At 37.4% G+C, this 16030-nt stretch overlaps 1 pseudogene; it reads left to right on the top strand.

Annotated features, from left to right (window-relative positions):
- The first annotated feature begins 812 nt into the window (after nucleotides 1-812).
- On the top strand, nucleotides 813-2190 carry LOC118844605 (annotated as a pseudogene).
- Nucleotides 2191-16030: the final 13840 nt, after the last annotated feature.

The raw sequence follows: 16030 nt of genomic DNA, 5'->3' as shown, positions 1-16030 counted from the left end.
GTCTTCTTAGGGAGGGTGGGTGTGGAGGGAAGAGGGGAGAGAATTTGGAACTCAAAGTTTTAAAAACAGACATTCAAAAACAACAACAACAAAACGTTTTTCATGCAACTAGGAAATAAGATACACAGGCAATGGGGCATAGAAATTTATCTTGCCCAACAAGATAAGAAGGGAAAGGGGGATGTGAGGGGAGTGGGGTGACAGATGGGAGGGCTGACTGGGGAATGCGGCAAACAGAATATACGCGTTCTTGGAGTGGGGGGAGGGTAGAAATGGGGAAAAATTTGTAATTCAAACTTTTGTGAAAATCAATGCTGAAAACTAAATATATTAAATAAATTTAAAAAAAAAACAAAAAAAAATAAAAATAAAAAACAAAGAAAGAAAAGGGCCATCTGAGGGAGCAAGGACCTTAAGGTCAACTCTGCCATAAATGAATACTATGTAGCTGAGATTTTCTTTTAACGTGCTCAGGTGTTCCTTGTACATCACACCCCATCTGCCAATTCCTGTCACTTCTAGTTGTCTTGGAAGCCTGAGATAGTTGCGCTTCCTCATCTCTTGCTCCTGCCGTCCCTAACTTCCTTCAAGTTTCAGCTCAAGCCCTATCTTTTGCCAGACACCTTTCTGAGCCCTCCTTAATTTTATTATCTTCCCGCTAAGAGTACATATAATTGGCTTTCTCGCTCGCTAGCTTTTCCTCCTCCCTCACGTACCACGGGGGCTAAGGCCACAAGCGAGGCGGCCCAGCAGGAGGCGACCTCTATGGCGGCTGCGGTGGCGGCCGCGGCGGTGGCAGCAGCGGCTGGAAGATGTCGGGCGAAGATGAGCAGCAGGAACAGACGATCGCCGAGGACCTGGTGCTGACTAAGTACAAGATGGGGGGCGACATCGCCAACCGAATCCTGAGAGTGGTGGTAGAGGCATCAACCTCAGGTGAATCGGGGTGCTAGGTCTGTGTGAGAAGGGTGATGCCATGATCATGGAGGAGACAGGTAAGATCTTCAAGAAGGAAAATTAGATAAAGAAAGGTATTGCCTTCCCTACAAGCATCTCGGTAAATAACTGTGTCTGTCACTTCTCCCCCTTGAAGAGCGACCAGGACTACATTCTCAAGGAGGGTGACTTAGTAAAAATTGACCTAGGAATCCATTTGGATGGCTTTATTGCAAATGTGGCCCACATTTTTGTGGTTGATGCATCTAAGGGCACCCTGGTGACCCGGAGAAAAGTAGATGCGATTGAAGTAGCTCAGCTGTGTGCAGAGGTAGCCCTGTGCCTGGTCTAGCCTGGAAACCAGAACACACAAGTTACAGATGCCTGGAACAAAGTTGCCCTTCATTTAACTGCACATCAATAGAAGGTATGTTGTCCTACCAATTGAAGCAACATGTCATCGATGGAGAAAAAAAACCATCGTTTAAAACCCCACAAGGGGAAGCTAGGTGGTGCAGTGAGTAGAGCACCAGCACTGGAGTCAGGAGGACCTGAGTTCAAATCTGGCCTCAGACACTTGACATACTTACTAGCTGTGCGACCTTGGGCAAGTCACTTAACCCCAATTGCCCTGCCTTCCCCCTGCAAAAAAAAAAAGAAAAAAAGAAGAAAACCGTTATAAAACCCCACAGACCAGCAGAAGAAAGGCCATGAAAAAGCTGAGTTTGAAGTCCATGAATGCTGTGGGTGTTCTTGTGGGCTCAGGAGAGGGCAAGGCCAGGGATGCAGGACAGAGAACTACCATCTATAAGAGAGATCCTTCAAAACAGTATGGTCTGAAAATGAAAACTTCCAATGCCTTTTTTAGCAAGGTGGAGAGGGGATTTGATGCCATGACATTCACTCTCAGGGCATTTGAGGATGAAAAGAAAGCCTGGATGGGCATGGTGGAATGCACTAAACATGAGCTACTTCAACTATTCAATGTTCTGTATGACAAGGAAGGTGAGTTTGTTGCCCAGTTCAAATTCACAGTACTCCTCATGCCCAACAGTCCCATGTGGATAACTAGTGGTCCCTTTGAGCCTGAACTGTACAAGTCTGAGTTTAGAGGTTCAGGATGCAGAGCTAAAGGCATTCCTTCAGAGTTTAGCCAGTCGGAAGACCCAGAAAAAGAAAAAAAAGAAGGCCTCCAAGACTGCAGAGAATGTCACCACTGGGGAAATGGTGGAAGAGAATGAAGCCGGGGACTGAGATGGTTTCCATCTCCCCAGCCCAGCACTCCTCCCTATTTACTACACCCTAGGCTTTTCCACCCAGGATGGCTGGCAAAGCAAGAACCTCTCCCTTCATTCCAATACCTACAACCAACCCTCCTTCTAATGACTACCAGCTCTGACTGACTCTGGCCTTGGGAGGCTAGGGCTCCTGGCCATTGCAGACTACCTTAAACAGAAAAAAGAAATTGAATAATAAAATCAGGAGTGAAAACCTGTCTTCAAGCCCCTCCTTCTAACTTTTTGTATTGCTCTCTGCTTGGTCAAGGTTGATGGCCCAGCTCTACAGGGAGAGGCAGATGGCTGATATAGCTTACGCACCACCGCCACCTCCCCTGAAACTTTTTCCTTTATCTTTCCTAGTGGTCAATATCTTACTGTTTGTCTGGGGTGACAGCCCCATTCTGCCTCTTCTTCAAGTCTTTGTCTTTGCCTCAAAATGGGGTTGGGGAGGTGTCTTCCTCCATTTCTCATTTCGATTCTTATGTAGCAGAATCCTATTCAGATCCAGGTTGTCTGGCCAGGGCCCTCCCATTTTGTAGGAGCTGGAGCCTATAATTTTGGGATTCTCTTCTGCTATATGGATCCTCTTGTTTGAAGTTTTAGTTTTTGCAAGGACAAGATCCACTTGTTTTCTCACAGAACTATAAAGAAATGACCATTCTCAACTCAGCCTTGTTCCTGGAATTGCCCATAGTTCCCAATCTAGAGCCGAAAGCCCCATTTGCCAATTTGGTTTCTGTGTGTGGCGCTCTAACGTCCCTCTTCTGAGAGATGGCAGGGGTCAGGGGAGCAGATTGACTCTTAAGGAGGGAGCTCCTCCTTTGTGAAGATGTTGACTTGGATTGTATAGATTCTTGGGGCTTTGTGGGCTGTTGTGGGAGGGGGCAATTAGTAAGTGGGGTCTTGGGGAGCTGGGGCTCCTACTAACTCATGGGGATTTTAAATGCACTGAGATTGCATCAATAAAAGAAATTGGATTTGCAAATATATAAAGTACATATAATTTATCCTGTAGGTCTTATTTTTGTATAGGGTTGTTTGTATGTTGTCTCTTCCACTAAACAACAACCTTCTTGAGAGCAGGGGGATTTCTGTCTTTTTCGTATATCTTTTATATCCCTGGTGCTCAACACATAGTGTCATTAATAAATCCTAGCTGAGTCAGAGAAGTACAGGCCAAACAATTACAGGGGCAGCTTGGTCTTCTTTTGGGTGAAGCTTCTTCATGTTGTGAAAGGCGGGGGGGAACCTGTTGTGTCATAGAAATCCTAATCCTATCACAAGAATCAGGGTTATGAAGAGCTTAATTTTTGGTGAATTAACAAGAGACTTTAAGAATATGGGAATGAGTGTGCTCTACTAGTATAAAAGAATCTAGTAACACTAGTATAAAAGAAACTTGGTAGTGGAAAAGATTGAGCATGAAATTTAGAGTAAGATGACCACAGTTTGAATGCTAGCTGCATCAGAATTTCAAAATTAGAAAGATCCCAGAGGCCATGTATTAAAACACAAAGGGAAAGAATAGTTCCCTTTATGATATACTTAATAAGGGGTCTTCTCTCCTTTACTTGAAGATATCCAGTGAAGGAATATATCTCTCTTATTGCTGATGCTTAGTGTTATTATCTTCAATTTATCTTGTAAATAGCTTGTCTGCAGATTGTCTCCCCCATTAGACTATGAACTCTTTGAAATCAGGGACTATCTTTTGCCTTTCTTTGCATTACAGCGGCTGGCACATGTTAAGTACGTACTAAATGCTTATTGACTGTCTAATACATTGTGACCTCACATGTATATTCTAAGGTAAGGGCTTTGTACATTGACAATTGCATTATAAATTGAAATATTACAAGCCATCAAGACTAACAAGAATTTTGGAATAAAGCACTTCAATTCTTTAGACACCAATTCTTTTATATCTTAAAATGAAGGAATTCCATTCTACCACTTCTAACATTTCTTCCAACTATGATATCTTGGGAAAACACAACTCAATATCTCTTATACTTTCTCTTATTTGTAAGGCATTGTGCCAGGCCTGAATTTTTTAAGGATACGAAAGTGAGATGATGAAAAGTTCCTGCCCAAAATGAATTTAAATTGTATTGAGTGATATTGTGTGTACACAAATAAATACATTCAAATTTGAGGATTGAAGAAACACTAAAACTGTTGTTATTGATGCCAATTATAAACACTGATACAAGACTAAAACTTTCCTAACTACAGCCATTTATATAACCTGCTTACCATTATATCTAATTATCATCTGGCATGATCATGATTATGGATATCATAAACTACTTGTCAGATAAATTTTGTTTATCTCATTGCAACAATAAACACTAAAAATGAATGTTAGGCAGTCTTTATCATCTATTTCTTGTATAACATGATCATGTGTTCATGCAGTGAGTTCATTTACTCATAACCTTTTAAGTTACAGAATTGTAACAGCATATTAAGATGCTCATTTTAGACTCAAAGTAGACCCGTACATGTCTAGATTTGATCTAGGTTTTTCCATTCTTTGCTTGAATATTTTTTGGTGGCAGTTGGGCTTGGGATAGGGAGAGTGTCGAATGGCAAAGGAGCTTGATTCTATGCCATATGTACATGAGCCACAGGAACTGAGGCCCTTTATTCATCATAAGAGAAGTCTTTATGGGTGAACATTTTATCTTTAAATATTTGAATAGATATCACATGGAAAAGCAATTAAATATATTCTGTTTGACTGCAGAGAATGACATGAATCAGTAAGAGAAGTTGCAAAGGGCTAAATTTATGTGATGTTAGGAAAAAAAACCTTTGTAAAAATTAGTGCCATACAATAGCGTATGGGCATAGTTGAGTCCCAAATGCCATCATCTCCTTTCCTTGAACTTTTCCATACTTTTGGTCTATAAGTAGCTAGAAAAGGTGTTAAAGATAATATATCGCCCAGCACCATATAGTTAGGAAGATTTGGAATCATACATACTTGAATGTGGTGGAAACCAACATTTATAAACAAGAGTATTTAAAGCTACTACTTTTTTGCAGTGTGGTTTAGTAGCTAGAGATGCAGAGTTAGTCTCATCAATGGAAACTTCCTTCTTTTGCTGCTCTGACAATTTGTTGGCTTTTTTGGCTCTAATTTTAATCATAACTAGCTTCATTACTCCTTGGATTGCTTCTCTTCTCACTTTTATTAAACAAATAAATAAATGTGTGTATGTATTCAATTTTCTAATCTATAGCATGTGTACATATGTACACATATGTACACATATGTGTATATGTGCAAATTTAACTGTATGTGTGCATGTGTGTATATATACGTGTATGTGTGCATTAATAAGTTAGGGGCAGGCAATGATCTCCCATATGATGGGGTTCTCACATTGGATGACAGACAGCATAGACTTTTGAGGCACTTGTGTATTGATGTATTTTCTCATCAACTGCTTTTGCCAATTTCTTCAGTTACTGCATCAGTAACAATATGATCAAAGTAGAAGAAATTTAAAATTATGGCAGAGCAACTTTGATAGAAAATGAACCATACATGAACATTTCATTACACTAGGATTTTGCTACTAGTGCGGTTTATTTTGAACTAGGTCATGACAGATACAATTTGTTTATTGCATTTCTCCCTGGCCTAGTGTATCCAAAGCAGAGATATGGGATATAAAGATTTGAATTTGAAATTTAAAGTGTGAACCCAAAATACATCGGTGTACCAGTAGGTGTTTAACATAATGGCCCTCCAAAAATTAAAGATTTTAATATAACATCCCACAGTTTAGTACATTTTAAGCAGAATGTTTTAAGCAGAATCATTTTGCATTAGTATATATAAATGCTGAGTCCTATATTTTTAATTAAACCCAGAAAAATTTATACTAGTTTGTTATTTTATTATTAACTTTCACTTGTAGGTACAGCTAGAATCTGAATGATTAAATAGACATCCTGAAAAATTTTGCTGCCAGAGTCAATGGGAAGAAACCTGTGTGTTCAGGGCATTAGCTGGTGATTTATGGGGAAGAGTCAACAAATGAGGAAATGAACATGGTTAGCATGTGGAAAGAGGTTATTTTGTGAATATCATATCCTGCTCTCATGATCCAAGAGAGCAACTAGTATCAGGCTGGAAGTCAGAGCCAGAATCTATAAACTGCTGCAGGGAGCCAATTAGGAAAGCAGAATTCTGGAGCGAATGCTCTCAAATAAGGGGGTTTGAGGGGTGAGGGTTAGTTGCATTGAATAGGACCATGCAAGTGGAAGAGCCAAAGGCCTTCACCAGTGGCTATTTTCTACTCTAGGAATAAGCCACAGGCAGCATCATTTTATGGCTGTATCCTTTGCATGACTACTCACAGTTGGGAGTTCAAGTAGATGGTAAGTGATTTCAAGAAAAAGCAGAGATTTTGGAATAAGCAGAAATTTTTATTTTAAGCAAGTAATATACTGTTTTCAATGTCTATTTTAATAAACCAATTCAGTGCTTTTTGGGTATCCTACTTATGTCTAGAAAATAAAATTTATGGAGCATTATCACTACCACCACCATGACCACCGCTATCACCATCACCAGTACGATCACCATCATCACCATCATCATCATCATCATCAATAGGTAATATTAATAAAACCTTTTTCAAATCACTTTATAAATAGCGAACCTCATAATAACACTGGAAGGGACTATTATCCCTATATTACAGATGAGAAAACTGAATATACCCAGATCAAATGGGATGGAATTTACAGAGAGATTCTTTATGGTCCATTTATACAGATGCAATGTGCCAGTAGATGATAATTTACATTTATACGATGCATGGTAGTTTATAACATTTTTTTTCTGAACAACAATTATGAGGTAGGTAATATAAGAATATCTCTATGTCATAGCTGAGGGAGCTCAAGTGATTTTTCCAAGGACACACAGCTAGTAAAAGGTGAAGCTGGGACTGGAATTCCAAGTATTGAAGGTACAATGAGCCACTTGATTGAAAGGTCGATGAGAAAGAGGTAGTGTCTTATTCAATCTATGCTTCTCCTCTAGGGTTCTACACATGACAGGTGCTTCACTAATGATGTTAAATTATATTGATTATGATTACAAATACAATACTTTTCTAATACACCACAATTGTTCTCAGATATCTCTTCTACCTAAAATACTAAAAGATCTCAAAATTCATGGTTTATTTAGACATTTGGCATTGACATAACTTAAGAGTTACTAGTGTTACAAAATCCCCCAAAGTCAATGAAAAATGAACAATTCAGATACTATACCAACTTTCTTTTGCCCTATCAGTTTTGACCAGGTATTTTTCCATATTTTGAACTGAACTTGCTGATTTGACTTTAGTTAATCCCTGTGCTCAGAGGACTTATTGAACAAGACTGATGCTAATCAACATTTTCCTCTATAATTTGGTGTCATGTGAAGACTTAAAACAGGAACTTCCATTAAGCAGGGGGATTAGTACCTGCTGTTTTCTTTAAAAGAAGATAAGAAATGTTCCTTGTGGCATTTTCAATACTTACACTTCCAAGATCTGATGAGAAAATATGATACAACCACAATATCACTACAACCATTACAATATTTTTATGAAATCAAGTCCCGCTTGGGTTAGCCTTCACTATTATGCATCTTAATGAGGAGACCTATCCTTAGGCAACATATTCCTGGATATTATGAATATGAATTAGATGATCTTTAAGATCTCTTCTAGCCTTACATTCTGTGATTCTATTAAATATATGGTAGGGTTAATGAGGGTGAAAAACATTGAAAACTCAATGGACTTTCCTTCTGAGACTTTTCTTATCTCCTAGCTAGAATTTGTCGTTTCCCCTCAAGTCTTTAAGATTGTTCTGCATCAGGAAGTCAAGTTCACATCACAGGGCATCTTACGAAAGGTATTTGCATATATACATACACATACATTGTTTTTGTTCAGTTATATCAGTCCTGTCAGACTCTTCATGACCTCATTTGGAGTTTTCTTGCCAAAGATACTGCAACTGTTGCCATTTTCTTCTCTAGCTCATTGTATAGATGAGAAAACTGAGGCAAACAGAGCTAAGTGATTTGCCCAGTCACTCATTCACTTGCCCAGTCACTTACACAGTAAATGCTTGAGGCCAAATTTGAACTCAGGAAGATGAGTCTTCTTGAATCCAGGCCTAGCACTCCATCCACTGTGCCACTTAGCTGCCCTATATATACATACATATATAGACATATGTGTATATATATATATATATATAGACACATTCATACATATACACAGTATGCATGTACAACACAACGATACATTCTATATATATACATGCACATATATACATTTACATACATATGTATTTATATACACATATGCATACACATACACATACACACAAATACATGTACATACATATAGTTGTATCTATCTATAGAAATAGATAGATAGATAGATTGATAGATAGGAAAACTATTTAAGGCAATGAGCTTAATGTAATTTCTGGCCATAAAAACATCTATAATCTTTTGAAACTTGGTACAAATATAACCTGGTATTTCCCTGTCATCCTTAGGAACCTCTGATTAGAACTCCATCAACTAGACACAAAACTATAAAAGGAACTATTTCATCTATGCCCTTGGTAACTTTCACAGCATCTAGTTTAGTTATAACTAAATTCATATAATAAATAATTAGCGAATGAATGAATGAGGTCCTGAGCTAGGTTGGCAGATTCAATTCTTCAGCTTTGTCACCCTGTGTTAGGTGGAAAATAGCTGTTGAATTTTGATTTGGGAAGAAAAGAACAAGAAACTTTGTGACCAATCATTGCAGTGTAAACAAACAGTGAAATACACAGAAAGAATGCTAGCTCAGTGGAACATATGTTTTTTCTATAGTCTAGTCCATCACAACAGAAAGATCTTTTGCATTTTTGGGAGATGAATGATAATACTCAATATCTAAATTTGATCAGTGGAAAATTGGTCCATAAAACCACCTTTCTGTTGGGGATTAATTGGATTATTTTCCTCTTATCTCAGGAGCCCTTGACCTGTTTTATTCCTCTTCCTACTTCTGGATAAATCTTATCTTTAGGGAATACAGAAAGGAAAAAGACAAATCTACAGAGGATGAGTTGAGTAATACATTACTTGCAACACAAACTCACAGTCATAAATGGCATAATTAACATTTCATAATCTGACATTCCATTTTATAGTCCCCTAAATAGCAATTTCAAATGCACTTATTTTTATTTGCTTAGCCTAATTAATTCTCTAGCACATGGCAAATAGATTTTACTTTTCTTCAAGCCTCATTACTCATATGGAGGACTGTCCAGCTCACCCAAATAGCGGTGATTTTGAACTGAAAAAAACCTAGTGGTCATCTTTCAATGAGAAGCAAGAATCCACTAAGGGTAATGTAGCCCTCTGCTACCCCCTCGTTTGCAAAGATGCAGACCTAAAACAGTGCCATGTTGGTTAACAATTCCTTTCTTTGATGTAAGATTTGGCTGTAGGAGTTTTTCAGTTGTGCTTTCAAATACAAAATGAAATCAAGAAATGAATCAATTATCTAATTAATCAATAAATATTTCACAGAATTACATAATTTAATACTTAGGTGTTTCCTCAGTAGCCATATTGAATTAACCATACATAAAATGAGTCCCTATGAAAACATAATGAATAAGTACTCAATCAGCTTCTACTTGAAGACCAGGAGGTGTTCTCAATGCAGTCCGTTCCAGTTTTAGACAACTCTAATCATCAAGGAGTTTACCTTGATGTTCAACTTAAATTTGCTTCTTTTGAACTTCCGCCCATGTTCCCAGGTTCTTTCTGTTTTTTTGGGTTACAAACAATCAAATGGGGAGGGGGGTGGAGCCAAGATGGTGCTGTGAAAGGAAGGAACTACTGGAGCTCTTTCACAAATTCTGTCAGATACAACTAAAAAAGTGAATTTGAGCAGATTTGAGTGAGTTAGAAGCCACTAGTAGACTGAGAGGGTCAGGATCTCCAGGCACCCAGACTGGCACAAGACCACACCAACCCGGAACAACAGAGGCACTGGGAACAAGAGCAGGCCCAGGGCAGAAGTACCGGCTGTGGCAGTGATTGAGCCCCAGGTCTCTCAGGCCAGGACAAGAGTCTGTCAGAACTACAGGAAATACCAGCACACAGCCTGCAGCCATGGGAGCAGCTGCCCTGGAGACCTCCAGCCTGCACATAGCCTAAAGGTTTCAGACTTGCTTTCTTGAAGCTCCAGGAGCCATAATGGCCAGGTAAATTGTCTCTCCCTCTCTCCCTTCCCACCCAGAGAATACTACCTTGGGAGAAACAGAGGAGTCAGAAGTGGGACTTCAGTAGCATTTTAGCAAGAGAAGTTGGGGAGAGGGCCCTTTTTGTGGTTGCAGAAGGAGACTAGTGCAGGAAGACAGGTGTCCCAGCAGCCCTCACCTCAGCAGAATAATGAGAGTAACCAAGCCCTTGGTGGGGGGAGCTAACATACGTCAACAGCAGGACCCCAGACTGCCTTTGCACAGCCAGGGAAAGTGGCAGGCACCAGCACAGACAACAGCTGAGACCAACTATACTGTAGAGAAGTCCTGGGGAAGAGGAGACTCCCAGTAGCCAGACCACCCCTCCTCCATACCTCATGAAACCAGAGGCCATAGCACACAAAGACAGAAGGCAGGCCAACAGATCCCAACACAAGAAACTTGGGACAATGCCCCCTGAACCCCAGAAGCAGAGATCTACTTTAGAAACTAGGAGGAAAAAAACACCATGGAAAAACACACAAAAAGCCAAAGACCATTGAATCACATTATGGAGACAGGGAAGATCAAAATACCAATTCAGAAGAGGACAGCATGGACACTGTATCCACATCTGAAACCTCAAAAGGGAAAGTGAACTGGTCTCCAGACCAAAAAGCATTCCTGAAAGAACTCAAGGAGGACTTTAAAAACCAAATTAGTGAGGTAAAGGAAAAAATTGAAAAAAATGGGAAAAATTCACTGATGAAAACTATTCTTTAAAAAGTAAAATTGGTGAAATGATTAAGGAGAATCAGAATATAAATGGAGAAAATGTCTCATTGAAAAGTAAAATAAACCAAATGGCAAAGGAGATAGAGAAGCTAAAGGAAGAAAACAATTCATTAAAAATTAGAATTGGGCAAGTAGAAGCTAATGAGTCTATGAGACATCAAGAATCAGTCAAAAAAATCTGAAGAATGAAAAATAGAAGAAAACATGAAATATCTGATTGGAAAAAAACAATTGACCTAGAAAATAGATCCAGGAGAGACAATCTAAGAATTATTGGCCTACCAGAAATCCATTTTGAAAAAAAGAGCCTGGACAGTATCTTCCAAGAAATCTACAAGGATAACTTCCCTGAGGTCCTAAAGTCAGAGGGTGAAATAGTCATCAAGAGAATCCACCAATCATTCACTGAAAGAGATTCGAAATTGAAAACTCCAAGAAATATTATAGCCAATTTCCAGAACCACCAAGTCAAGGAGAAAATGCTGCAAGCAGCTAGAAAGACACAATTCAAATATCATGAACTACAGTCAGGAACACAAAAAGATCTTTCAGCTTCTACATTAAATGACAGGAGAAATTGGAATATGATATTCTGAAAAGCAAAGGATGTTGTATTACGACCAAAGATCAAGTATCCAGCAAAATTGAGAATAATTTTTCAGGAAAGGAGATGGACATTCAATGAAATAAGGAAATTCCAGACCTTCCTGATGAAAAGGGCAGAGCTCAATGGAAAATTTGATCTTCAAATCCAAAACACAAGAGAGACATAAAAAGGTAAATGGGGGAAAGAAAAAAAAACCCTTGTTAATCAATATTCCAAATTATTTACATACTAATATAGGATTATATTGTTTTATATATGTTTTATACATATGTAAATCTTGAGAATGGTACAGTTATTATAACTGAAAGGGATATACATAGATTGTGGATGTCAGTATAAAATAACTGATATAATAACAAAAAGTATAATTAAGACATACGAAGGGATGGTTCTGGGAGAAGAGGTAAGGAGGTAGTAGAAAGGGTAAATTACATCACATGAAGAGGCACAAAAAGATTTTATAGTAGAGGGAAAGAAGGGAGGGAGAAGAGCAGTATTTGAGCTCTACTCTCATCAGATTTGGTTGAAGAAGGGCATAACATACCCTGATAAGTATAGAAATCAAACTTGTCCTACAGGCAGTAGGAGGGGAAAGGGGAAAGAAAACAGGGTGGTGGTCAGAAGGGAGGGAAGAAGTAACAAGGGGAAAAAGGTAAGATAAGGGAGGTGAATCAAAAGGGAGGGTAAACTGAGGAAGGCAGAGGTCGAAAGCAAAACTCTTCTGAGGAGTGGAAGGGAGAAGGGAAAAATAAAAGCATAAGTGGGGAATAGGATGGAGAAAAAGACACAAATAGTAATCATAATTGTGAATGTGAATAGGATGAACTCTCCCATAAAACGGAAGCAGATAGCAGAATGGATTAAAATTCATAATCCTCCAATATGTTGTTTACAAGAAACACATTTGAAAGAGGGGGATACACACAGGGTAAAGGTAAAAGGCTGGAGTAGAATATATTGTGCTTCAGCTAAAGTAAAAAAAAAGTAGGAGTAGCAATCCTAATCTCAGACAAAGCAAAAGCAAAGATATATCTAATTAAAAGATTTAAGCAAGGACACTATATCCCCCTAAAAGGCTCCATAAACAATGAAGGAATATCATTATTTAATATATATGCACCAAGTGGTATACCATGCAAATTCTTAGAGGAGAAATTAAGGGAGTTACAGGAAGAAATAGATAGCAAAACTATAATAGTGGGGGACCTCAACCTCTCACTCTCTGAACTTGATAATTCTAACCTCAAAGTAAACAAGAAAGAAGTTAAGTAGATGAATAGAATTTTAGAAAAGGCAGATATAATAGACCTCTGGAGAAAACTGAATGGGGATAAAAAAGAATATACTTTTTCTCAGCGGTACATGACACATACTCAAAAATTGTACTAGGGCATAAAAACCTCACAATCCAGTGAGAATCCAGAGCAGAAAGGAAGAAGTAGTCAAAGAATCCTTTTCAGATTATGAAACAATAAAAATTATTTGTAATAAAGAACCATGGAAAAATAAACTAAAAATTAATTGGAAACTAAATAATCTAATTCTAAAGAATGAGTGGGTCAAAGAACAAAACAGAGAAACAATTGATACTTCATTCAAGAGAATGACAATAATGCGGCAACATACCAAAACTTATGGGATGCAGCAAAAGCAGTTCTCAGGGGAAGTTTAATATCTTTACATGCTTACATGAATAAAATAGATAAAAAGGAGATTGGGCATGCAACTGACAAAGCTAGAAAAAGAACAAATTGAAAATCCCCAACTAAATACCAAATTAGAAATACTAAATATCAAAGGAGAGATTAATAAAATTGAAATCAAGAAAACTATTAAATTAATAAATAAAACTAAGAGCTGGTTTTATGAAAAAAAACCAATAAAATGTATAAATTTTTGGTCAATTTTCTTTAAAACAGAAATAAGAAAACCAAATTACGAGTATCAAAAATGAAAAGTGTGAACTCACCTCCAATGTGGAAGAAATTAAAAGAATAATAAGGAATTGTTTTGACTGATTATATGCCCATAAATTTGATAGTATTAGGGAAATGGATGAATATTTACAAAAATATAAATTGCCCAGGTTAACAGAAGAGAAAGTAAAATACTTTAAATAGCCCCATCTCAGAAAAAGAAATTGAGCAAGCCATCAATGAACTCCCTAGGAAAAAAATCTTCAGGGCCAGATGGTTTTACATGTGAATTCTATCAAACATTTAAAGAACAATTAATTCCTAAACTTTATAGACTATTTGAGAAAAATAGGTGAAGAACAAATCCTACCAAATTCTTTTTCTGACACAAATATGAGACAAAACAGAGAAAGAAAATTACAGACCAATTTCCCTAATGAATATTGATGCAAAATTTTAAAATAAAATATTAGCAAAAAGATTGCCCCAACGTATAATATGCTACACTAGACACTAATACACTACTACCAGGTAAGATTTATTCCAGGAATGGAAGGCTGGTTCAATATTAGGAAAACTATCAGTATAATTGATCATATCAACAACAAAGGTAGCAGAAACCATGTGATTACCTCAATATATGCAGGAAAAGCTTTTCATAAAATACAACACCTATTCCTATTAAAAACATGAGAAAGCATAAGAATAAATTGAGCCTTCTTTAAAATTATAAATAGTATCTACCTAAAGCCATCAACAAGCATTATTTGTAACGGGGATAATCTAGATGTATTTCCAATAAGATCAGGGGTGAAACAAAGATGTCTGTTATCACCCTTATTATTCACTTTAGTACTAGAAATGTTAGCTGTACCAATGAAAAAAGCAAAAGAAATTAAAGGAACTAGAATAAGCAAAGAAGAAACTAAATTATCACTTTTTGCATATGATTGTTGTTAGGCTGAGCTAATATAATAAAAAATGACTGTTTTTTCTAAATTAATTTATTTATTCAGCTCCATTCCAATTGAAGTACCAAAATATTATTTTACAGAGCTGGATAAAATAATAACAAAATTCATCTGGAAGAACAAGAGGTCTAGAATATCTAGGGAATTAATGAAAAGAGATGCTAGGGAAGGTGGTGTAGCCATACCAGATATTCAACTGTACTATAAAGCAGCAGTCTTCAAAACTAGTTGGTACTGGTTAAGAAACAGAGTGGTGGATCAGTGGAATAGGTTAGGTACAGAAGAAGCAGTAGTCAATGACTATAGCAATCTACTCTTTGATAAACCCAAAGAATCCAACTTCTGGGCTAAGAATTCACTATTTTTCAAAAACTACTGGGAAAATTGGAAAATGGTAGGGCAGAAACTGGGAATAGACCAATATCTTACACTATATACCAAAATAAATTTAAAATGGTTCATGATTCAGGAATGAAGGCTGATAATATAAGCAATTTGGGGGAGCAAGGACGGTTTACCTATCAGATTTGGGGGAAAGGAAAGAATTCATGACGCAACAAGAGACAGAGAGCATTACACAATTCAAAATGGATAATTTTGATTATGTTAAATTGAAAAGGTTTTGTATAAAAAAGCCAATACAACAAAAATTAGTAGGAAAGCAGAAAATTGGAAAAACCTTTACAACCAGCATCTCTGATAAAGGCCTCATATCTAAAATATACAGGGAATTGAGCTAAAATTATAGGAATACAAGTCATTCCCCAATTGAGAAGTGGTCAAAGGATATGAACAGGCAGTTTTCAGAGGAAGAAATTAAAAATATCTGTAGGCATAGGAAAAAATGCTGTAAATCACTACTGATTAGAGAAATGCAAATCAAAACAACTCTTAGGTGCCACATCTCTCCTGTCAGATTGGTTAACATGACAAAACAGGAAAATGATAAATGTTAGAGAAGATCTGGGAAAATTGGAACACTATTAAATTGTTGGTGGAGTTGTGAACTGATCCAGCCATTTGGGAGAGGAATTTGGAATTATGCCCAAAGGGTTATAAAATTGTTCACACCCTTGACCCAGCAAAAGCACTTCTAGGACTGTATCCCAAAGAGATCACATAAGTGGGAAAGGGACCCATATGTACAAAAATATTTAGAGCAGTTGTTTTTGTGGTAGCAAAGAATTGGAAATAAAGAGGATGTTCATCAATTGGGGAATGGCTAAACAAGTTGTGGTA

This window comes from Trichosurus vulpecula, chromosome 3 (genome assembly GCF_011100635.1).
Source record: "Trichosurus vulpecula isolate mTriVul1 chromosome 3, mTriVul1.pri, whole genome shotgun sequence".
NCBI lineage: Eukaryota > Metazoa > Chordata > Mammalia > Diprotodontia > Phalangeridae > Trichosurus > Trichosurus vulpecula.
Note: the sequence above shows the minus strand (reverse complement) of the source record. Positions and strands in the feature narration are given on the sequence as shown.